Genomic DNA, 23,694 nt, shown 5'->3' on the forward strand with positions numbered 1-23,694 from the left:
CCACAAATAATAAAATACCTAGAACTTAACTATAAACAAAGAACTGAAGGACCTCTATGATGAAAACTTTACAAACCTGTAGAAGGAAATCAACATAGAACTTAGAAAGTGATAAAAACTGCCATGCTCCTGGATTGGCAGAAGCAATATCGTGAAAATGGCAATATTTCCCAAGGCTATCTTCCAATTCAACAGGATTCCTATCAATATTCCAACCTAATTTCTCAAGGAAATAGAAAAGACAATCCAAAAATTCATACACAACAATAAAAGACCTCGAATAGCAAAAACGATCCTGAATAGTGTTGTAAGAATATCAATAACAAATTTGAAACTCTACTGCAAAGCCATAGTAATCAATACAGCTTGGTCCAGGCACAAGGAAAGACCTCAGGACCAATGGAATAGAAATGAGAACACAGAAGTGTTCTGACAGAACTATAGCCATCTAATCTTTAATGAGGGAGCTAAAAAATAGAATGGAAGAAAGCCAGCCTCTTTTGTAAATGGTGCCAGCAAAATTGGTTAATCATTTGTAGAAAATTAAAGCTAGATTCTTATATGTCACCCTGTACCAGAATCAACTCCAAATGGATCAAAGATCTCAGTATCAAAGCAAACAATGAAAACATTACAGTATGGAACAGGAGGAACTCTAGGTTTCCTTGGTGCAGGAAAATATTTTCTTAATAGAGACCCAGAAACAAAACAAATCAAAGAAAGGTTGGACAAATGGTATTGCATGAAATTGCAGAGCTTCTGCTTGGCAAAGGACTTAGCTAGCAAGATCAATAGAAGGCCCAAACTAGCCATACAACGGACAAGGATCTCCTATCTAAAATATACTTAGAACTCAAAAAATTAAATCCTCCAACAAATCCTCAAAGCATCAACTGCCCAATTAATAAGTGGACTAAAATCTTGAAGTGAGAACTTCTCTGAAGAAGAAAGAAGGATGGCCAGTAGACACATGAAGAATTGTTCACCTCCCTAGCCATAAAAGATATGCAAATCAAAAGAACATTGAGATACCACCTCACTCAAGTTAGAATGGCTATAATCAAGAACTCTAACAACAACAGATGCTGGAGGGGATGTGGACAGAAGGGAACCTTACTGCATTGTTGGTGGGAGTGTAAACTTGTTCAACCACTTTGGAAAGCAGTATGGAGGGTCTACAACAGACTCCACATAGAGCTTCCCCATGACCCAGCAATCCCACTTTTGGGCATTTACCCAAATGATCACAAACAAGACCACACTAAAGCTACCAGCACAACAATGTTTATTGCAGCATTCTTTACCATAGCTAAGAAGTATAACCAACCCTGATGCTCCTCACTAGATGAATGGAGCAAGAAAATGTGGTACATATACCACATTTCTTTGCTCTATCAAAAGAAGGATATTGCCCCATTTGCTAGGAAATTGAAAGTCTTGGAAAAAATTATATTAAGTGAAGTAAGCCAGGACCAAGGAAACACTGGTTCCAAGCTTCCCCTATTTGCAATAACTAGTATATATCTGAGACAAGCAGAAACAGATAAGTTGATATTAGATGAAATGAACCCCAAGATAAGGATTCAAATGTTTATTTTTTGTTTCTTGCGATTGTTCCTAACATATTCATAAGATTATTTCTTTGTTGCTTTGTATGTTCTTCCCTCACAGTATAACCCTTTTTTCACTGTATTTGATACTGGTATACTTAGTGGAGGGGAAGGGAAAAAACAAATTGTTTCAGTAGGGATCCAGGTGGACCCATTGCAATAATAAGATGTACAAGTCTTTATGTCAACAAACAAACTTTACAATTTTGGCAGTGGGCGAGGGGTGTATTGGGTTGGGGTGGATGGGAAGAGATGGTAAAGGGAAATAAAGGAGGATGCAAAAATAATTGATCAGAAATGTACTCATTACATTGCCCATGTAATTGTAAACTCTCTGTATTGTATTTTTACAATGAAAAAGAAACTAAAAATATAAAAAGAATCTCATGAACTTTCCTACCTGGGCTGGCTTTGAACTGCAATCCTCACATCTCAGTCTCATGAGTATTTAGGATTACATGTGTGAGCCACCTGTACCCAGCTTCCTCATTTATTTTATTTTTTTAATTTTTTATTGTGAAAATACTGTACAGAGGGGTTACAATTACATGGGCAAGATAATGAGTACATTTCTTATCAAGCATTGTAGCCTCATCCTTTGTTTCCCCTTCTCATGCCTTCCCATCCTCTCCCCCCCTCCCCCCCCCCCCGCACCAAAGTTGTAAAGTTGGTTTTCGACATGACGACTTTTACATCTCATTATTGCAATGGGTCCACCTATATCCCTATTTAATCGATTTGTTTTCCTATGGTGAATTCTAGCTGACTCCTTGTAGTTCCTAGCAAACTACAAAGTAGGGCTAGTTGTACCTCATCCATTACAGTAGTCCTTGGGTATAAATGACTGCTGAATGCAGGAAGGAGATGCGTCTAATATAAAATACACTGCTGTCTTGGTATTTAAAAAAAACTAACAAACAGCTGAGAGTAGTTCACATCTGTAATACTCAGAATGATGACATCTGATAATTATGCTGAATTTTGATTAAAGCTCTTTTGGTGGTTTTTATTATAGGTTTTATTTATTTTCCTATTTTACTGTTTCTTATGTGACTACTGAAAAACTGAATGAGTTCCATGGCTTCTGTTCCTGGATGACTTTGGAGGTGCTCTAGAAACTTCATCAGAGGCCAAACTTGTTCTACTCAGTTGAGTAGCCAGCCACAAACCTGTAAGTGACAACACTTAACGTAAGCAAAATTACATGTAATTAAAAATTCAGACAGTCAGTTTACCTAGCCATATTTTAAATAAAAATAGAATTCAAGTTTCAGTTAATGTTAGTAAAGTTTTAATATATTATTTCTATCTGTGTCCTCTGTCACACTGCCACAGCAGAATGTAAAACGTATGGGATATCATGTGGCTCCCAAGGCCTGGACATACTTACTTACTCTGTTTCTTTACAGAAAATGTTTGTATGACCATGTTCCCTAGTGAACATCATTTATTATGCAGAGCTACCCTCTTTTCCATATACAGTTATTCTCCCTCTTCTTTTCTCTCTCCTCTCTTCTCTCACCCAATCCCTTCCTTTTCTTGTGTTAAGGATCAAAACTCATGCATGCTAAGCTGCTAAGCTGAATTCCAGCTCTGTTTGATGACGGGTTAGATTTTCGGGGCTTGAATTTTGGTCCTGGACAATGTCTGTGAACTTTTGTGCTCAAGGCTAGTTCTCTGCCACTTGAGCCACAGCCCCACTTCTGTCTTTTTGGTGGTTAATTAGAGATAAGGTCTCATTAGCTTTCCTTCTTGGGCTGAATTAGAACCATGATCTCATCAGCTTATGATTACAGGAATGAGACATTGGCATCTACCTTACATTTTTTTAAGTTTTCAATTAGAACCTATATCCAAATGACATATATCTTCTTTAAATGTAAAAGAGAACAAGTGTGGGAACCTTTCAGAGAAGTAAACAACTGAAAACTGTATAGATTTAAATATCTCTGTATCATCACAAAATTGATAAGTATTTTTTTTTGTCGGTCGTAGGGCTTGAACTCTGGGCCTGGGCGCTATCCCTCAGCTTTTCAGCTCTAGGCGAGTGCTCTACCACTTGAGTAACAGCACCACTTCCGGTTTTCTGGTGGTTTATTGGAGATAGGAGTCTCACGGTCTCTCCTGCCCAGGCTGGATTTGAACCGCGATCGTCAGATCTCAGCCTCCTGAGTTTTTAGGATGACAGGCGTGAGCCACCAGTACCCGACAAGTATTTCTATTAATAAGATATTATAAGGTGAATTTTCAGGACTAACACTAACAAAGTATTTGGAGAAATGATATTGCTTTATTTTTAGGTATCCAAGTCATATACTTTATTCTATATCTTAGCTTGAGAAATCTGATACATTGTATAGAATAATTCCTATGAATTTCTGAGGTACATAAAAATAATGACAGACCTGGTTCAGTCATTGATTTTAGAGTTCTAAAACCATATTTACAAATTATTTTGTATTTTAAGCCATACAGTATAGCGATTTTATCTAAAGCATGCTTTACTGACACATATCACTAGAAAAATTTTCTTAAAAATATAGTGAATTTGGAAAATCAGTCTATAATCAAATCTTGTCAAATTAAGAATAGATTTGAATAGTGATGATACATGGCTAAGCAATAACTTGAAATAATTATCACTATCTATCTTGACAGGTAGGATTAGTAGCTTCTTCGATTTCTAGTTGTTATAATATTTATACTTAAGTAATGCTACAACAGTGTTAGAATCTTGACAATTTCGAAAGGACAGATAAGAAAAACAATGTCAAGCCAGCGCTAGTGGCTCTTGGTTGTAATTCTAACTCCTCAGGAGGCTGAGATCTGAGGATTGCAGTTAAAAGCTATCTCAGGCAGGAAAGTTCATGAGACTCTTATCTGCAATAAACCTGTAAGAAAACTGGAAGTGGTGCAGTGGCTTAAGTGGTAGAGCGCTAGCCTTGAGCTGAAAAGCTCAAATCAGACCCAGAATCCCGAGTCCCACAACTGACAAAAAAAAAAAATGTTCCTCACTGGACAGATGGATGCAAATTGAGTACATTTTCTCGATGAAGTATATTTAGGGCTAGTTTTTCTATATTTTGTCTTACCTCATACGTTGTGATTTTTTGCAATGAATTGAAGGTTCTTAATCTACTTTTTTCTATGAATAATTGAGTTTGTAATAAAGTAATTTTGTAAAAGATTGTCTATTTTCAATTATTCCTTTTTATCGTTTAAATCTTCCTCTTTGTTCTGCACCACCTTCCACTTCCACACGTTTCCAGAGTGTATCATATTATTCTGTGTACACATTATTCTGGGGTCCACCAGTGCCTCCCATGTCATTAGGTAAGGCTATGAACCACTCTTTAACAAATACCTGGGGATTTTCTTTCACTTTAATCCTAATGAATTAAAAATAGAAGGAGTTAGAAAAGTTCTAAGTCAGTGACTGCACTTGTGGTTTGCTGTGTACAAAAAGATCCATGAAAGCAGTAGTAGCAAATTATTTACCTATAAGCTCCCCTAACCTCTAAAACACTGAGAGAGCAAGTATTTTTCATTGTACACAGGTTTCTTGTTCAGTGTTCTGACCGTTGATTAATACATTCTGTTCCTTTTGCACTTCTAGCCAAAATCAACCTTGTCTTTGTTATTTTTTTTTAATTGTGAAAATGCCATACAGAGGGGTTGCATTTACATGGGCAAGGTAATGAGTATATTTCTTATCAGACATTTTTGCCTCCTCCTTTGTTTCCCGTCCCATCACCTCCCCCACCCCCGCCAAAGTTGTAAAGTTCGTTTATCGACGTAATGTCTTGTACATCTCATTGTTGCAATGGGTCCAGCTGTATCCCTATTTAAACCATTTGTTTCTTCCCTTCCCCTCCACAAACCTTGTCTTTGTTATTATTTTTTATTCATATATATATATATATATATATATATATATATATATTTGTTTTTTGTTTTTATTGTGAAAATACCATACAGAGGGGTTACAATTACATGGGCAAGATAACGAGTACATTCCTTATCAAGCATTGTTGCCTCGTTTTTTCCCTTCCCATCCCTTCCCATATTTCTCCCTTCCCCCTCGATCCTCTCCCTACTCTTTACCAAAGTTGATAAATTCGTTTTTCGACATAACAACTTGTACATCTCATTGTTGCAATGGGTCCACCTGTTATTCTTATCTCAAAGAAATGAATCAAACAGAGCACCGGAGCATGGTGTTCAAATATGTAACTGAGGTCTTTTTGCTGTGTCTCCCCATGAAGAATATTAGAAAGGCAAAAAAGCATGAATGAGAGACTGAGAGGGTAACACTATACTGACTTTGCAACAAGTTTATTTGCATAATGAACTCATCTGTATATGAGGGCAGAGTTCTCCTTCATGATCATGTCTTAAAGATTCTACCTCTTTTTTCTTTTCTTTTTTCTTATTTTTGCTAGATATATGGCTAGAACTCAGGGCCTGGATCCTGTACCTGAGGTCTTTTGCTCAAACCACTTCTGAGAATGCCTGAGCACCGATGGCTCACACCTGCCGTCCATGAGACACTTATCTCCTACTAATCACAGAAAAATCTGGAAGTGGCGTTGTGATTCAAGTGGTGGACCACTAACTTTGAATAAAAGCAGCTCAGAACCAAGTACCAGAAAAAAAAGAGAATACTAGACAGATACCTTGAAGGAAAGTATAGGAATCTCTAGAAATAAAGCAAGGCTTTCCAAAAGCAGTGATGATTAGTGTATGTTCTACTATATTAGATATGATTTATCTGTCTTAATACTGAATATCTCTAATATCCTAGTCCCTTTTCCCAAAATAAAAAAAATTGAAAACAAATGGCTTTAATTTTAAACCTATAAGAGTCTCATCCACCTACTGATAAATTTGAATGACCAAAAAAATAATTTTGGCGGTGGGGGTGTGGTACGAGTGAGAATTCTCAACTTTTGCCTCAGGAACATTTTCTTTTCAGATTACAGCTTTGATGATCCAGAAAAATGTTTAAAGTAATTGTGTTGTATCTTAGACATTATTATAGAATTAAGAATATCTCTTTTAATCTCACTCTAACTGTGTATAGGATGGAAAAATAGTTTATTCCAATGTATTAGAATACTTCAGATTTTTTTGATTCTCCTAATCTTATAGTCATACTCTGAAAACAAATCCTTAAGTTATTGAAAACTGATGAGGGGAAGGGATTGTCCTACAGCATCACCTTTGAAACCTTGGTGGTGAAACTTTTGACATAAACATTCTCATCAGGGACATCAATTAAACCAAAATGAGTTGCCATGGTCTGAAGTCTCCCCTCCGGTTGCTCTGTTCCCATCTTGCAAGTTACATTCCAAACTAGAGATGTCCACCATGCTAGGCAGACTGCTTAGTTTTTTTTGAAAGTCTATGAGTGAATGAAGGTATCTTACGGGACTTTATCATTGAGTGACATGCATGAAGAATTTACACATAATAGGAATCAGTTCTCAATTGTGGAGATTTGTGATGAGATTTCATATCTTATCCATTAATGTTCCATAGGCCAAGTACTTTAACTTGAATCAAAATGATGCCATGGCAAAATTAAAATATAATAGTGTTTTCAAATCCAACTGCAAAGTATTTCTGCTCATGAAAACATAAAATGAGCTATCCTCATTGCCCAATTTAGTACTTGTTTGACCATATGAAAATTCTTCATTGTGACTAAAATTTTTAATTTATTTTTAAAAATGAAAAATATTTTAAATTCCCATGTGCATATCCCATTAGGAAGTTGAGGTGATACCCAGAAGCTCTCAGAACTCTATTCCTGTCACTTAGATTTTCTTGTGTGTGCCAGTCCTCTTTTTGTTTGTTTTGATTTGTTTTTACATGAGGCTAGTGCTCTACCACTTGCCATAGCTCTACTTTCATCTTTGTTGGTTATTAATTAGAGCTTAGGGAATGCAAGTTCCTTCCTGCTCAGTCTGATTAGCCACAATTCTCAGATCTTAGCCTCTTTAGGATATGAATGAGCCACTGGTGCCCAGCTATGTTACTTGTATTTAAATCATGTAATCTTCTAAGGGTTCTCCCATCGTTTTTTGTAAAAATATGCCTCACCAAAATAAATAGTTAAAGAACAAAATAAAAGTTATTGTGATTCTCCGAAATAGACAAAAATACATAATATTCTAAATTTAAGTGATAAAGTATATTTTTTGGAGTTGTTGTTGAAAGACTGTATATATTTAGTAGCATTTTGGAAAGAAATGAATCAACTATTCAGAGATAGAGCATGAAGCAAGATATATTTTATGAGCAGTATTAATGTGTACAACATTTTTATGTCATTAATATAATACACTTCATGTAGTATCGAATTACAGGTGCTAAGATCTGCTATGCATATGGTCATTGCTTAATTCTAAAATTCTGTCTTCCTGAGCATTTTCAGTTTTTCCTCAGTAGCAGTCACATTGAACCATAAACTCATACAGGAGTCACCTTTAGGCATTTTACTCTTAAGAAACAATTTCTTATTTATTTTCCAAATTTGTTTATTTAAGATCCAACACTGGGACTCAAATTTAATATCTGACTGTTTTCCGCTAAGTTCTACCAAATGAGCCATGCCTTCAACACTAATTTCTGATTTTAAAGATTCATAAAAGATAATAGTGATAATTGTTCTCTGATTTTCTTCTCCCAGAAGCCCACATATAATTATGTTTCATTTAATAGTCTCTCAATATACTTATATGCTGTCTTTTTGGTTTTGTTTTTGTTTACTGGGCTTCAAATCAGTACCTTTCACTCTTACAGAAACTGGCATTTACGGTTCATGCCTATAATATTGGCTGCCTCAGAGACTGAGGTTGAGCATCAAGTTTCTAATCCAGCCCAGGCAAGAAAGTCTGTGAGACTCTTATCTATAATTAATCCCGTAAATGAGTAGGAAAGTGGAGCTGTGAAAAATAGTAGAGCCCAAGCCTTCAGCGCAAAGGTAGAATGAGAAGTAAGGTCCTGAGGTCAAGTAGCACACAAAAAGTTAATCTCCTTTCCTGTGAAGACTTAGGGTCTGTGTTGGAGGGATGAATGATGCAGGCTCCAGCCTCAGGATTATCTGAGGACTGTATTTGTGTATGTGCAAAGCTCTTGGCATGCAGGGCTAGAGAGGTTACATGTTCTCTCTCCCTATCTCAAAACACATGTCACAGATTCCTGGGAGCTGACGAAGTAGCTCTTCTGCTTACTTAAGCATAGACGAACATCTAGTCAATCATTTTCCTGAGTACTGGGAAGTGGTTTGAACTTGCTCTAAAATAGTTTAGATAAAAATATACAAAGGTATGTCTCATAGTTTGAGCAAAATTGTATCTGTTGAAATTCTTTGTGGGAAAGTCTTCTGACTAAATCTTGGCAAAGATAATGCTTGCTTGTCTTTAAATACCCACTAGCAATAAAGCAAAGCATGCAGTGGAAATTGCTGTTTGCACTCTCCATGCCCTGTGTCCTGGTGATTTCGTGACCTTTACCCAGGGACCCCAACCCCTTATACATTGACACTTTCACTTCAGCATTCTAATAAGTTAAAAGGATAAACATTGTATTAATTAATGGTTAACATTAATATAGCAATCATAAATTTACTTATTGGTGATATTCCTTTACTTTCCTAAAGTTATTTATATACTAATATCATAATATAAGGAAATAATTCCTGTTTAACAAGTTTTTAATGGCAGTTAAGCATCAGAAATGTATACAAAGAGATTTGATTGGAAATAGGCATTTTCAAGTTATTCATATACATATGTAATAGTTGAATAAGCTTGGCATGTACGAAGTAGGCTAAAGAAACCCAAAAGAATAGGGCCACACAGACTTGGGGAATAATAAAATATTAGCAAAGAGGTGATTCTGGAAAATAAAAACTCCGGAAGAATGGAAAAAAAGAAAAATGTGTACCTATTTTTAACGACCTTGAAATATATATGTTCTTATGGTAAGTGGGTATATATGTATGTATATATATATATATATATATATATATATATATATATATATATATATATGTTGTGTATATATATACATGGTCAGTCGAGTGGCCTGAACTCTTGGCCTGGGTTTCAGCTCTTCATCTCAAGGCTAGTGCCCTACTACTTGAGCCACATCGCCACATCTGGGATTTTCTGCTTATGTGTTGCTGAGGGATAGAAACCAGGGCCTCATGCCTACAAGGCAAGCAGTCTACCACTGAGAACTTCCCAGCTGCAAGTGGGCGTATTTTATTTTCTATTATAGAAAGTAGTGTATTTTGCAAAGTTAACCATGACTGATATTTAATACTAACTGGCCTCTGTCTCATTAAATAAATTATTCTTAGAATGTTTGTTTTATTAATTCAACTTGCAGACAAGAATGGCTGCCATGTAATTAGGATGAGTAATAGGGATTTTTTTTAAATTTGTGTTATCAGAATTAAGTTATAAGATGTATAGAGAAAAACATATTTATTGTCAAAATTAGTTTGCTTTGCTTTCTAGTTCAAATTGCGTGTACAGACAGATTAGCTGGAATGCAGATGACAAAATAATGGCTCTTGGCAATGAAGATGGGCTTGTTTGTAACCTTTAGAAAATAATAAAAAACTTATGAAATGGTAGCCTTTCTATACAACACCTTAATAACATCATAAAGGCATTATTATTGTTATCATTATTGTTATTATTATTATCATTATTATCATTATTATTTTGTCATGGGGCTTGAACTCTGGGCCGGGATGCTGTCGCAGCACTCTTCTGTAAAAGGCAAACACTCTACCAGTTGAGGCACAGTGCCGCTTCTGGTTTTCTGATGGTTAACTGGAGATAAGAATCTCATAGACTTTCCTGCTGGGGCTGGCTCTGAACCATGATCTTCAGATCTCAGTCTCCTGAGTGGCTGGGATTATAGCCCTGAGCCACCAGTGCTAGCCTAAAATTATTTTTTAAAAAACAAACTATCATTACCCTCTTTAAAATCACAATCTGGCAATTGCTATCTATAATGTTTGTTTAGGAGACTGATGGCCTCAGGTTCCAACAATATAGTTGTTTCTGTGCACAATCTAAAACCTGTATTTCATGCTGTGTTCAGCCACTTGCAATTCTGAGATTTGGTTTTTAGTTCTTTTAAGCATTATTTTTTCTCCGTTTTTCAAATAGAACACTTGTTTACCTTTAATATTCAAGTATTCTAAAATGGTTAATGTAGAAAATAGTCGCTAGTCACCAGTGGCTCTGTTTTTTAATCCTAGCTGCAGGGGAAGCTGAAATTTGTAGATCTTGATTTAAAGCCAGCAGAAAAAAATCTGAGACACACTTATCTCTGATTAAACAATCAAAATCCAGAAGAGGAAATGTGACTCAAGGGGTAGAGTAACAACATTGAGGAAAGACACTACAAATGACTGAGAGGTCTAGTTCAAACTCCATTACTCACTTGTGACACACACACACACACACACACACACACACACACACACACACACACAAACAAACACACACACACACTCGCCCTTACAGAAACACACAAAATACATTTCTCTTATAATCGCATCCTTTAGTAGTAATCAATGCTATAAACTCAGCACCTATTTTCTCCAAGTTTTGCAGGTATTAACCTAAATATATATATATATATATATATATATATATATATATATGATAATATGTAATTTTGCATTTCTGTGTAGTAATGTAAGAGAATAATCAGCTTCATTTGATGGAATATCACAGGAACTGTTTTGTCCTTAACCTGTCCTCAATCTTGAGGGTTCCTCCCTGTGCATTCAAAAACCTAAAATCTAAGGAGACATAAAATTCTGTCTTTTTTCTGGAAGTTATGGACATGTTCTTCATCCCCTGATGTCATCAGATGTGAGCTCTAGAAGCCATTTTGCTTATTCAAAACCCTTAGGGTAAGTCTGGATTTTAAACTTAGACAAGAAGAAATATAGTGATAACTAATACCCCTCTGTAAATCACCTTCACAATTAAATTTTTAAAGATTCCAGAGCTGGAATTTCAATAAAAATCTGATGACTGTGAGAGCTAAGAGGATAAACATTGTACTTCTTGGCTATTCAATGTGGATGCAGAGAACTTTTTTTTCATCTACAAAGAGATATAAATCAGTCTTTCAATATGGTGATAACATTATGTAATTTACACACCACTACCAGGTACAGATGCCTCAAATCACATGGATACATAAACTTTGTTTCTTTTTTAAATATTCTCATAAACAGAAATTCAATGATAAAACATTTTTACATATTTCATTCTTTCTTTTTTCTTTTTTGTCAGTCTTGGGGCTTGAACTCAGGGCCTGGGCACTGTCCCTCAGCTTCTTTTACTCGAAGCTAGCACTCTACAACAACAGCCCCAGAACAATTTCCAGTTTTTTCTGATTATGTGGTACTGAGGAATAGAATCCAGGGCTTCATACATGTTAAACATGCACTCTACCACTAATCCACAATCTTAGCGCTCATTCTGGGAGTGAGCTGGCCAGGATTCATGTGAACAGTTGTCTTTGTTTTTGTATTGCCTTGGTTTTAACTTTGCTTTTTGTGCCATTAGAAGAGCTTAAACTTATGAACTCATGCTCTAACTTGGCTTTTTCACAGAAGGCTGGCATTCACACTTTGGTGATTAATTGGAGATAAGTGTCTGACGGGCTTTTCTGCCCCAAATGGTTTGCAATATTGGTCTTCAGATCTCAGTCTCCTGAGTAGCTAGGATTATGGCATGAACCACATATACTGACACAAAGCACTTATCTTAACTTCAACTTAGAAATGTTGGTTGATTGCAAAAATTATTGTTTTTGTTTGGGGAGTTATGTTTTATTGTTGGTTCTTTTTTTTACATAACCTATTACTCTGTTCCTTAGGCTGGCATCAAACTATAGATCTTCCTGTTTTCATATTTCTGCATGCTTTGATTATGAGCATGTATTATTATGCCTGGCACAGAAACAAATGTTGTCTCAGCTATTTTTTTTATTTTTTCTGTCAGTCGTGGGTCTTGAATTGTGAACTTCCCCTGAGTTCTTCAGCTCAAGGATAGCATTTTACCAATTGATCCACAGCGCTACTTTCAGAAACATTTTTTAAATAATAAATTGGTAAATCAGAAACCTCCACTTTCTCAAAAATAAAAATGACATGCCAAGCTATGGCTGCCATGTAGAAGTTCTAGATGTCAGAGCCAGATTGTTTTTAGCAGATTAGGGAGTAGCATCTGTGGTGGATGTGTGGCTTGGTGTTGAATTTTAATTGAGATTTGTGCACAAATCTGGGCACCATGAAGAAATGCTGAATTCTCTGAAACCCTTCATACTGAAAGATAACACTTGTTATTGGGAGATAACAAGGATCTGAGTGGTGCACATTCATAATCCTTGATACTCAGGATGCTGAAATATGAGTATTGGGGGTCATATTCAGCCTGGGTAGGAAAATTGGAGAGACTCTTTCTTCCAGTTAACTAGTGAAAAGCTAGAAGTGAAGCTGTGTCTCAAGCAGTAGAGAACTAGTCATAAGGGAGAGTTAAGGGTCAGCAACCAAGCCCTGAGTTTAAGTCCCAGTCCTAGCACCAAAAAGGTGGGGGGACAAAGCAAGGGACATGGTAATTTTCCCAGGAACTCAAAAACAAGAGAATATTATTGGGTTATTAGACCTCTAGTTGCCTTTCGATATAATAGCACACATTAGTTGTACAACAGGGAGGTTTTGACCTTTCCAGAGGAGGATACAAATGGATCACAATCTCACATCCTCCATCCCCTCCTTTTCTTCCTACCCAGTTTTATCTCCATTAATCCAATAGAAGCCAGATTTGGAGGGGGAGCTCAAGTGGTAGATTGCCAGCCTTGGAAAAAATTAAAGTTTATTTCCCAGTCCCTTAATTGAAGCCCTAGTACAATCACTGCCCCCCCCCCCAACAGAAACTTGCTGTGGGAATGCCTGCCCATCTTGTAGCATATTGCAGTGTACAGGAAATAGTGATGTCTGGCACTTAGCTCCCCACAATGTGAAATAAGAAAATAAAGGTCCAGAGTTGTTTTGAATAGCATTTTATCCTCTGAGAATAACAGAGTAACTACACCTTGTCAATGGATATTCTGTCGCCTAGTATAAGATGCATGTGTAGGATAATATCTGGAAATAGCCTCTGTGCAACTCCTGAGTACATCGAGGTTGAGTGCTCTGTGTAGCAAGGCCCCCATTGGGTCTAGATTGCATCTACTTAGGAATAGATAAACTGTGTATGTACAAATGGCTGATGTCCAGGCAAGATCACTCCAGGCCTCCTCAAGGGTACTCAAAACATGGAGCCACTAAAATGTGTGCTGAATACCCTTTCTCTTGTTTTTATTAGGTAAGCAGAACAATGCAAGAAATGTTCACGCAGAGCCCCAGAAAGGGAGGCAGGTCTATAGGAAAACACTGCCTATCATCCAGAGATTGATTCCTACTTGTCATTCTTCACTGAAAAGATCCAGGGCTATTTTGGGAAATGACAGGATCAGGGATGTTTTGTTAAATCAGAAAGGAAAGACATCATCAAAGATCCAAGCAGAACTAAGGATACCGTAGCTAGCTGGAAGGGGCTGCTGCTACTGATGGATCTGGTACTATTTGGAGTTGAAAATAAGATATAGAAAAAACTTATTTCTGACTGCAGAACACTGATAGCTAACCTGAATACAGGCATAAATAACAGGAGATAATTGGAATATAATGAAAAACAACCAGAATCCAGACTTGGTGGCTCAATCTAGTAAAACCAATTACTCAGGCGACTGAGAACAGAGGATTGTGATTTGAAACTAACCCAGGCAGCAAAGACTGTGAGATATTTGTCCTCTCCTTGGTTATTGGTCTTGAACTCTGGGCCTTGGCACTGTTCCTAGACACATTTTCCCAATGTACACTGTACCTTTGAGCCACAGCTTCACTCCAATTTTTCTAGTGGTTAATTGGAAATAAGAATCTCATGGATTTCCTCCCCAGGCTGACGTTGAACCACAATCCTCAGATCTTAGCCTCCTGGGTATTTATGGCTACAGGAGTGAGCCACCAGTACAAGGCATTGTAACAATATTGTATATGTATTTATATTACATATTATAATATGTATTAAATTTTATATTTACGGTGTATTATTATAAATTATTATTATATGGTATATGATATATAATATAGTGTATAGTAAATATATCATATTATGTATTATGAGAAATATATTGTGTATACTACATATGGACCATATAGTGTCCACTTGTATAAAATGCATAATTATATAATATAAAATATATGATTTAAAATATAAAATATATTGTATATAATACATAATATATAATATATTATATGAACTATATACAATATACTATACATACTATACATACTATACACCATATATAATACATAACATAAATTGTATAAGCATATTATATAATGCCTATTATATCATATATTACTCATATGATATATTGTATAATTATATATTATATAACATGCAATATATTATATGTAATACATAATAACATAATATGCACTGTTATATGATATTCAATATATAACAGTGTACATAATGTTTTATAGTATGTATATATAGTATATGCAATGTATATATAATATGGTATAATATATAACAGTGCATATTTAGTATATACACTATAGTATATTTTATATATTGTATTACATAATATATATTATATAATAATATATTATATATTAATATGTGTTATACATATATAGATTGTGTGTGTGTGTGTGTGTGTTCGTGCATGCAAGTGTGTATGTAGGTACTCTAGTATGGTGCTTGTTTGAATGTATAGAACCAGAAATTAGATAAAGGAAAAAGACTATAGTCGAGCATGCCACATGTAAAAGTAAATATTAATAAACACAATAAAATTTTGTCTCAAAAAATAAACTGAACAGAAGAAGCCAGTCATAAAAATGACATATTACTTTATAATTCTTTTTACATGAAAGATTAATTGTAGTGATGGTCTATCAATCATACAACCTGTGACTCAGTATGGAGTTGAATTTTACTACAGAAAGACACGAGATCTTTTAGGGGGTCAAGGAAAACCTTTATACTTTATGGTGGCTGTGGATAAGTGTGAATTCATGAGAATATTGAAATGCTATATAGCTATAGCAGTAAGTCATAATTTACTAACGTGATTTAAAATTAGGCAAATGATAGGAACTTTAAAAGAACAATTAAGTTATTAAAAATAGTAAATAATTCAGATAGGAGTCCATGTATATACTGACAAGTAAGTGAATATTTAATAAATACGAAATGCTGTTCTTTCTCATGATAGAATGCTAACTGATCAATATAAATTGAATGAGAGAATTTAGTGTAGATGCCCCTTTCACATAATCTAATAGATATGTTGTACATCCCAGAGCACTCAAACCTCACACAGTACATAGTGATGTCTGAAATTGAATTTATGGGAAATATGTACAAGTCCTTATTTACAAGTCATAAGACTTATTTGTGTGTGTATGCCTTATTTGTGTGTGTATGCCAATCCTGGGGCTTGATCTGAGGGCTTAGGCACTGACCCTGAGCTCCTTTTTCTCAAACGTAGTGCTCTACTAATGGAGCCATAGAACAACTTCCGGCAATTCTTGAATAATTTTTGCAGATAAGTGTCACGGATTTCCATTCCCAGGCTGGCTTCAAAACAGCAATCCCCAGATCTCGGCCTTCCCAGTAGCTAGGATTATAAGTATGAGCCACCATTGCCAGCTTTCTCATTAATATTATTAGAGGAGAAACATCAGTACACACTGATACAATGAATGCAAATATTTCAGAATCTAATCAGGAATACATTTTCAGAGGTAACCTACAACAACTTCTTTTGAGTTTTTATTAGCATATATAGAGACATTTTCATGCAGAATAAAATGTACTCAAATCAAAAGTATTCATTTTTTTCTATCCCTTCTTAAGGCAATTTTAGTAAATTTTACTTGGTTTTATTTTTTTTTGCAGGTCCTGGATCTTGAAATCAGTGCCTGGGAACTATGCCTATGCTTCTTTTGCTCAAGCCTAGCTTGTGACCAAATAAGCCAAAGCTCCACTTCCTTTTTTAGTGGTAGTGTACTGGAGGTAAGACACTCGTGGACATTTTCTGCTCAAATTGCCTTGAAATAGGATCCTCAAATCTCAGCCTCCCACTTAACAAGAATTACACTTGTCATCCAATTTTTCCAGCTTCATTTTTTTGTCAGTCCTGAGGCTTGAGATATGGGCCTGGGCATTGTCCCTGATCTCTTCAGCCCAAGGCCAGTGCTCTATCGCTTGAGCCACTGTGCCACTTCCAGTTTTCTGGTGGTTAAAGGGAGAGAAATGTCTTATGGACTTTCCTGCCTTGACTGGCTTTGAATCATGATTCTTAGCTCTCAGCCTAGTGAGTAGCTAAGTTTATAAGCTTTGACCACCAAACCCTGTCTCATTGTTCATTTTTATATGTGCATATAAAGTACTTTGACCTATATTTAGCCTGTCTACTTGGCCTTCCCCTCTCTCTGCTACCCCCGATAGCCATATAATAGCTTTCTTAATCAAATGGTTAAAGTAAACCAATCAAAGGGAGAAATAAAAAGGTTGCTCTGACATGAGCACACTATCACTTCAAGTTAAAAATCGATAAACAGCAAATTAGGCAAAACATCTAAGAGATTCAAATTGAGGGATATTGAACAAAGTAAGTCCTCATCTTCATGTTTCAAGTCAAATTAATAGGAAAGCAGAAACTGCTGTAGGCAGTTCTAGGCAACCAGTGAGCCTGAATAGCCAGCCACAGTATGTGATACTGTAGTTTGAAGGAGATATGGATAGTAGTAATGTATTGCTTTGTAAAGTCCCTGACATCAGTTGTTGTGCTGTGATGGTGTTGAGAATGTCTTTGTTCATAAGATGTATGTTATGTCTTCAAGGGTATTGACACTGCCATGGCTTTGACTAAAACTTCATTGGGAAATCCTAGCTACTCAGAGGGTGAGATCTGAGGATCATGGTTCAATTGTCTCCATTTAACAACCAAAAAATCTACAGGAGGAGCTGTGGTTCAGGTGGTAAAGCATTAACTTTGAGAGGGGAAAAAGGAAACAGAGACAGATACCAAGCCCTGAGTTCAAATTTTTAAAAAAATGATTGGGGAAGAACGCAAAAGGATGTCAAAACAAAGAGTGAAATATGTTATCAGAGTTTGGAGATTACCATCTAGGATGCCTTTAACCAAGAATGCCTCTTTTAGATGACTTTTTCTTGTGATTTTTGTTTGTAGGCAAAAAGTATTGAATTACAGAATAAAAATATGTCTCTCTGAACCTAAAACAAAGTTCAAAAAGAAGAACAAGCCTACCTTGTGCATGCCTATAAACCGGTAGTCACTTGAAGGGATTGAAGAGAGCATAAATAACTTAGTACCCGCAGAGAATAGGGTGTCAGACCAGAAGAGCAAAGAAGTAGCCCAGGAACCATTGTCACTCTGTGGCCTCACTTCAGTGATTATGTGCAGAATCATGTGTCCACTCACTGAGTCTAAAGATTTTGTCATGGTTAGGAAACCAAGCTAAGTGCTTACTCAATCTTCTCAATCTTCCCTGTCTGATTTGACAACTTCTTAACTTAGCTTGTGTCTTTCATGCTTTTTGGAAATCATATTAATTTTTCTTAAAGCTTTATTTCTCTAAAATAAATACTCAGCGTGTTAAAGGAGATTTGGTGGATGGTTGAAATGGAAATAGTGATGTTCTGTTAAAACAACAAAAAAAGAGTTGGGAAGAGTAAGACCATGGGAAAAGGTGCAATAAAGATAGTGTCTACAGGGGGCTGGGAAGGTGGCTCAGTGGTAGAGCGCTTGCCTTGTATGCCTGAGGCCCTGGGTTTGATTCCTTAGCACCACATAAGCAAAAAGAAAAAAGCCGGAAGTGGCACTGTGGCTCAAGAGGTAGAGTGCTAGCCTTGAGCTGAAGAGTTGAGGGACAGCGACGAGGCCCAGAGTTCAGGCCCCACGACCGGACCCCCCCCAAAAAAAAATAGATAGTGTCTACATAATCTCTTCATGGGAATAGTCTTAGCTGTGTGACATCTTCAGCCCATCTATATGAAACCACTGTTCCTTATAAATGGTGGCCTTGGGAATTACCACTCCACAAGGAACTGACAAGTGTCACTGCTTTTTTTGTTTTGCCTTTTCTTCTCTTTTTCTTCTTTTATTGTGAAAATACCATACAGAAGAGTTACAATTACCTGGGCAAGGTAATGAATACATTTCTTATCAAGCATTGTTGCCTCCTCCTTTGTTTCACCTTCCCATACTTTCCCCTCTCCCTCCCTTCCCATCTCACTCCCCCAATGGCCAAAGTTGTAAAGTTTGTTTTTTGACATAATGTTTTGTTCATCTCACTGTCTTATAAAAAGCACATTCCTGGCTTTTGGTCTTCTTAGAGAGGAAAAAATTATGTGTGATTTTTATTGTTTTACATTCTTAAGCTGGGGTATAAAAGGTCTCAGGTTTCTCACAGAAGAGGACATGACTATTTTTCCATGATTAATTCCATTTCAAGAGGAAAAACTGTGATTGGGTAAAATGGCACTCATATATTTAAACTAACTATCTGGTGCTATTGATTACTGAAATGAATGAATAAATATATCAGACAATACAAAAAGAATGAGGATATAATTAGAGAAGCGGAGGGATATGAAGGAGACGTGAAAAACTTAACAATAAAAATAATTAAAATATTATATAGGTATAAAGAGTTAGTACTGCTATTAAAGAATGTAAGTCTAAGAGGTTTTGAATTGATTAATATATTTCTTGATTAATTGTGTACTCTGTGGGGGATAAGGTCTAATAATCGACTACGGGTAATCTGAGGATGTGCAGAACAGCAATTAAGTCTCACAAAGAAGAATGAAAGAGAAGAAAAGGTGAAAAGAATGAGGAAGAAAAAAAGATTAAAAGTTCAGTAGAGCTAAACAAAAAAAAATATTTTTTTTAAAAAGCAAAAAAAAGAAAGAAAACATGCACACACACATATACCCCTAAAATAAAAATTATAAGAGGGAGAAAAAAATGTTACTAGAAAACAATTTTTTAAAGGTAAAAATTAAAAGAAGTTTTAGAAAAAAAATTTATGAAAGGTAAAAAAAAAAAAAATTCTTTGATTTTTTGGGCAGGGTTAGGAAAGTCCTGTATTTCCCTTGTGTCCATTACTAGCCTCTTGTTGGAGTCTCTGGTCTACTTGTGGTGTTTGATTTTCCTGTGGCTTGGTTGGTTTCTTAAGTCAGTTTGTTTGAGAAGGCACAAAAATGCTCTGCTTTACCCAGGATTTTGTGATCCTCCTCCCAGTATAGTTCAATGGGAGGGAAATCTGTTTTGAGTATCACAAGAGGGAGATGGATGTTTCCTCTACTTTGGAGATGCTGTGATGAGGCTAGGTTCTGGGTAGAGTGGAGGCCTTTCAGTAAAAAGTAGATTTTCCCTGAAGGGTTAGCTCCTGAGACACTCACAGAGCCCAGCCTGGAGCCATTCTCAGGATTTATGTTTACTGAATTTCAATTGATTGTAGAGTCTGCTAAAGGGATGGACAGCCTGTCGCTCTGTTTCCTAGTGAAGAAAGCCACTCCTGGGTCTGACAGCCTGAGCTGGGTGACTTTTCCATGGGTTGAGCTGAGTCTGGCACATCAGGTTAGGTCCTTGTGAGCTCCTAAATGACTCTAGTTTTCTTCCAAGGCCTGAGTTGGAGCTAGCAGCTCAGCCAGGCCCTTGTCAGTATCAAAGATGGAGATCTCTGGTAGTGGGGGATGAGAGGTGTCTTCCCTCCTCTTCTCTCTGAGAAGGAGTGAGGACGTCTTGGTTCCTGGGTTGTCTCTGGTCTGCTAACTGCCGGATGAAGATGATTGCTCCTTGTCGGTTCTTGCTGGTGTTGAATAGAATTTGCTCACCTGCCGAATCTGGCTCTTTCGTCCCGGACTCTCTGTGTTGCAGGTATGGCGGCTACGGCTGCCACCGCTGTAGCCACAGCCACAGCCGCGATTACTGGCAAGTGCTCAGATCTGTCTCCTTGCCAGGATTTTCCCTCTCTGGTCTAACTCTCTGTACTGTGATGGCACACTTGTGATTCTCTGACTTAGGACTGTTCACTGGAACACTAAAACTGCTTTTTATGCGAGAGTTGTTTAACCTCCACTTTCTCCTCTGCTATCTTCCTGGAACTCCAAGAATTCTTCTTATAGCCCTCCGCTTTTTCATCCCTGCAGCCTTCTTTGATATTCTCACAAGCAGCAGAACAATAACTACTGCTGAGGGAATGAAAACAAGAATAGAAAGAAGGGCCACAGAGGACAGCATGGTACCAAAACCCCTTTCTGTGATTGTTAGTTCCGTCAGGGGGATGTCATGGTGCACATCTGGGAGATTCTTCACAGCACAGCTGAATGTCCTATTGTCCATCAGGTTAGGGTTGCTTATGCTTATGGATGCATCCCCTTTGTATGCATTTCCATCCCAGGAGATCTGATCCAGAAAAGTGCCTGCTGTGGTTGGGTAATGGAAAGACTGATAGTGAAAAATAGATTTTGTGCAACTGCTGCTGGGAGGACGGTACTTACAGTCTATGGTCAGTTTGTCAGTGACATATGAAGATGACTTGAAGGTACATCTCAACTTGACATTTTCTCCAACATAACCTCGTATGTCAGCAGCTGCACTAATCCTGCAAGAGTAGGATGCCTATCAGGGCAGAGAAGGTGCAGCCCTAGCCTCAAGCGGCTCTGATCAGCAGCATCCCGGCTGCTCCTCAGGTACCTGCCTAATTCTTTCTGATGGAGGCATAGAATTCCATTGTGTATATTTTCTTGATCCATTCATATACTGAGGGGCATCTGGTTGGTTCCATATCTTAGTTTTGCTAAATAATGCTGCAATAAACATGGTTTTGCTGCCTTCCAAAGTGGTTGAACAAGTTTACACTCCCCCCAACAATGCAGGACGTTCCCTTTAAGCACATCCCCTCCAGCATCAGTTATTATTAAATTTGTTGATTATAGCCATTCAAACTTGGGTGAGGTGGAATCTCAACGTTGTCTTGATTTTCATTTCTTTTATGGTTAAAGAATTTGATCATTTCTTCATGTATCTATTGGCCATTCCTATTTCCTCTTCAGACCTTTTTCTTTAAGTCTTTAGCCCACTTATTTATCGGGCAGTTTTTCTTTGAAGATTTGTTTTTGGAGGGTTTAATTATTTGAGGTCTAATTATATGTTAGATATGAGATCCTTGTCCATTGTAAGCCTACTGAAGATCTTCTCCAAATCCTTGGGCTTTCTCTTGATCTTGATAGCTATGTCCTTTGTCGTGCAGACGGTCTGCAGTTTCATGCAATCTCATTTGTCCAACCTTTCTTTGATTTTATGTGTGTCTGGGTCTTTATTAAGAAACTTTTGGCAAGTGCCAAGGAGCCCTGGAGTTTCTCCTTTTCCTTCCTGTAATGTTTTCAGGGTATCTGCTTTGGCTCTAAGGTCTTTGATCCCTTTGGAGTTGATTCTTGTTCAGTGTGCTTTATAAGGGTCTAGTTTTAATTTTCTACAGGTGTGAAACAATATATGTTTTATAAGTCTTTGTCCATCTCTGTAGAGCCCTCCACAAGTTTATATGTATTTGTAGCTTGGAAAAGGAAATAAGAGTTAAATCAGGACAGTTGGAGGCTATGGTTTATAGGGCTCATTTGAGACCCTTTTAGACGGAATGTTAACTTTTTCCATCTGATGTACTACAGATGGCAGTCTTGGTACAGGAATTGAGTAGACTGCTATTGGATAGGAAGCTTGTACTGATTCCTCCTGACTTTCCCCTGAAGACAAGGAGGGTGAAGTAGCCATGGGCATGAATCCGTGTGGGATTTGCAATAAATATCTATTGACTGTGTATTTCTAATTTCTGTTGCCACAGGCAAATGAATGAACGGATTTTTCCTTTCGTACTTTAGCTGTAACTAAATATTTTTCATTTTCTAAATCTTATTTTATTGTGAAGATTCTATAGAAATGCTACAGATACATGAATAAGGCAATGAGTACATTTCTAGTCAAGCATTGTTACCCCTTCCCTTGTTTTTTTCTACTATCCCTTACCTTCCCCTCCACCCTTCCCTACCCAATGTTGTAAAGTTCATTTCTAACATACTGTCCTATGGATATCATTGTTGCAATGGGTCATCCTGTGTCCTTGTTTCAGCAATTTGTTATTTTGGTTCCCCTCCCCAAATTAGAAAAATGTATATACAAGGTGCACGGTATCAAAGTCAATTCAAAGTCAAATGGGGATATATCATAGGGGGAAGAATATACATAATATATTTAAAACAACAACAACAAATGAGCCCAAAATATAGTAACTTGTTTATATACAACATTTAGTCTAAAACTCCTTAGACATCTTAAGTTTGGACTATTTCTTTTATTTTCTGCCAGTCCTGTGGTTTGAATTTGGGCACTCTACTGCTTAAGCCTCAGAGTGCCACTTTGAGCTTTTTCTGAGTAGTATATCTTATATAGAGTGTGATTACTTTTCAGCCTGGTCAGGTTTCAAATAATGATCCTTAGATCTCAGCCTCTTGAATATCTACGAGTACAAGCATGAGCCACCAGCACCTTGCTTGAATGATCCCACAGTTTTAACTACAGATTTTTCATATCCCCTACCAACTATGCTTCCTGATCCTTTTTTAAAGTTATCTCTAAATAGCTTATGGAGGATTTTGAGCATTGCTTAATCATTTTTTCACTTTTATTAGTATATACTAGTTGCACACTCAGAGGTTTGATGGAGTTACTTCCACACACGCATATGATGTACTTGCTCATATTCACACTACCTTCCCAGTGTCCAGCCCCTTAATTCAAGGCCCAGAACCACTGTACACATGCAAACATTCACTGACACTCTCAAACACACACACACACACACACACATACACACACACACACACACACA

Source organism: Dipodomys merriami, unplaced genomic scaffold, assembly GCF_024711535.1.
Source record: "Dipodomys merriami isolate MVZ:Mamm:240054 unplaced genomic scaffold, mDipMer1.0.p SCAF_311, whole genome shotgun sequence".
In the NCBI taxonomy this organism is placed as follows: domain Eukaryota; kingdom Metazoa; phylum Chordata; class Mammalia; order Rodentia; family Heteromyidae; genus Dipodomys; species Dipodomys merriami.